Raw genomic sequence first — 3,230 nt, 5'->3', positions numbered from 1 at the left:
ATGAGTGTTATTCTAAGATCATATAAGACAAAACACAGGTCTAATCAAAAAAGATGAAGACCAAAAGACATAGTATTTTAATTAAACATTAAGTTAAAGAGATACATTATTTAATGTTCCTTAAAATTGTACATGGAGCTTGACTTTCTAATAAAATGTGGTCTCTGACCACCTGTGAATGAGGTTTGAGTGACTTAATTATAATCCGCTCACATTGCGTCCTGGAGGAGTTTGCATGTGGCTTTCAAGTGAAATCCAAACATGATCCAAAAACCGCATGTCGAAGCAAACTGTAATAGGAACTGAGTTTTGTGTATAAGCCACAGAATTCATAACTATTATTATTTTAATCACTCTCCGGTGGCTTTAGTATAGCACTGTTTTTAAGCAGGCATACAACTTACAGCGAGTCAGGATCCAGTACAGCCTACACCAGGTCGGGTTAGTTTTAACACTGTTGGAACTGAGTCTGCCAAGGTGAACAAAAAGAGAAGCCCATATGAATTCAAAACAGCTAATTTTTTGAAAGATTAATCAAAAATGCACCATGTCATGCAAATAAAATATATTTAAATTGCATGTGGATGTTTGCTCTTCTGACTTATGGTGACATACATTTGCTAAGTTCGAGGCAGCCTCTTCTCACTAGTCTTATTTATTTTGAGAAATATATTTTAAGCGTTCATCTGGTTCACAGAGATGACACAGAAGTGTAATTCTTAGTCTACATTTAAGTGTAATGTTTGCACTTTTAGCTGAATCATTCACGAACAGTAAGTGCTGGAAACGTTCATTTGGGGCAGATATGCGTAGTTTACTTGCATCATCACGACTAAATACTTTTAAAACAATTAAGTAAGAAATAAAATGTTATTCTGCTCTTTTAAGAGCAGTTGTCCAGTCAGACATACAGAATTATCAGAGGATACATTTACATTGATCAATCAAATACAGAGGTTATAAATGTAGTCCATCAACCAAGACCATGTTTGCTGCCCGAAGTTTGCTTCTTTACTTTGGCACTGGAACTACGAGCTGCAAGACTATTGTAACTAACAATTAATGGAAGTTTCAGTTGTCATTGTGCAAACTACATACCTAAATCAATACAAATATTGCCTCAAACTTTGTTTACTCTCAAATAGAGTCGCTTATGTGGTTTGGCACACTGTTACCTATAAAATGAACAAGTAAACGCAGGAAATTCAGAGCTGCTACTGTTTTCAGCTATGTATAGTCCTGCACACCTAAGCACATTACATACTAGCAGAAAGTGTGTACTGGCTCGGAATATAATGTATAACATTAGAACAAAATTTGGTTCCAAAGTCTGGTTTCTCCCAGATACTCCTGGACATTGAAGAGATTTGTTCAGTTCCGTCATCAGAATCCTTGATTTAACAAAAGAAGGCAAATCAGATAACTACCAATAATACAGGACTTCTTTAAGGAGAGGTCTGGAAATGGTTAAACAAACACACTGACATACATAAAATCTCGACTTATTATATTAATATTATTTGCATTGTTTCTAATACTAGTGTTTCTCGCAGGTGCCTAAATCTTTTACACAGTGCTATATATAGATAGCAGTATGTAATGCAGTGTCTGTGTCCACATAAGCAAGTCTGTTATTGTACAGTTTGGCATTTTTTGAGACAAGTATCTTATTTAGGGTTGCCTTTCGCTTATGCCAATTGACAGGTGATCAGCTTCCGTTACTTGTTGGCTGTTTTTGCTTTGTAGATGTCTTGGCACACTGATTATATTTAGGTAAAGTAGGAGCATTGCATAAATTTGATTTTTCGCCATACTATTCCTTTAAGGCAGACACTTTTGAGGAATCACCAGGGAAGAAGCTGCGGTTGAGGGTCTGAGGTTTTAGGCCAGCGTGGGGTTAAAGCCGTAGAGGCAGAAGCCACAGCACTCAGCACTAGCCGAACCTGCGCATGGTAAAATAATTAGGCCTGGCTTTGATGGGGACTAAGCAAACACTACCACTCTCAACACCGCACACTCACTCTCTCTCTCTCTCTCTCTCTCTCTCTCTCTCTCTCTCTTTCTCTCTTCCCCTCCTCTTAGCAATGACTTTCCTCTGAAACGCTGCCCAGCCGACTCCCTTTCTGCTTTCTCACTTTGTTTCTTGCGCACACACATAGTCTTCTGTCTCTCTCTCTCTCTCTCTCTCTCTCTCTCTCTCTCTCTCTCTCTCTCTCTCTCTCTCTCTCTCACTCGCTCCCTCTCTCACTCGCTCCCTCTCTCTCATCTCTTTATCTGTGTTGTAACTTTTCAGGAAGGGCCGTGAATCAGAAAACATATTTCTTAGCTCCTCTGATCTGAATTTCATATTTGGGATCAGTTTATGAGATAGTTCGTTCCTGATATGAGTCAGTGCGATAAAATGACTCTTATCATTTTAAATTTAAGGGTAGATGAGCTAAGCGATGCAGCCTGTTTTCAGGTGAATACTTATATTTACCATATTTAACTTTGCCAATTAAATATATTTAATGGAGTCCAAAAGTCTGAGACGACATGAGTCTATGTTTTTTATTTAAACCTGATAATAAAAAGCAAAAAGTTTTAAAATATTGAAAAGCTTAAAACAAAAAAAAAGTTAGGATAATTAAAACGAAGACGTACTTTTCCAAATTTTGCACTTTTGTTTGTTTGGTGTTCAAATTTGAAGCAAATTTGTGAAACTGTTAAAGACTTTGTGGAAAAGCCACAGATTTATTCATTTTGTGGTCTTATATCCTCCATAGCACGTGTTCAGACGACTCACGGGTGGATTTAATCTACTGATCAGAGGCTTTTGCAATTTCAGAAATCCAGAAACTCATGTAAACATTCAAAGAGTCTACTTTTCACATAAATCATTAGGCTGGTAATGCAATTTAAACTATTTGAATTAAACAATTTGTCCTGGCAATAAGTATATTTTTACTAGGAAAAGTCTTAAAAAGTCTTTAAAAGGCCTGTGAGCCATTTAAAATCATGAATCGTGCTGAATTGCATGAGTTCGTGCAGTTAATTGTGATTAATCACATTTGTCTAATTTGACCCTAAAGTTTTTGGTGGTTTTTTTATTTTAAAAAGTGCATTTTGTTATAGTTATGTGAGTGGACAAATTGGCTTCATCAGAGTGTATTCGTTACCTGCCATAATCCAACCAACATAAAGCAACAGTGAGAGCAACAGTGGCTGCATGTTCCACCTCCTCCACAGTC

This window comes from Pygocentrus nattereri, chromosome 12 (assembly GCF_015220715.1).
Source record: "Pygocentrus nattereri isolate fPygNat1 chromosome 12, fPygNat1.pri, whole genome shotgun sequence".
Lineage (NCBI taxonomy): Eukaryota > Metazoa > Chordata > Actinopteri > Characiformes > Serrasalmidae > Pygocentrus > Pygocentrus nattereri.
This window is presented reverse-complemented; position numbering follows the sequence as displayed.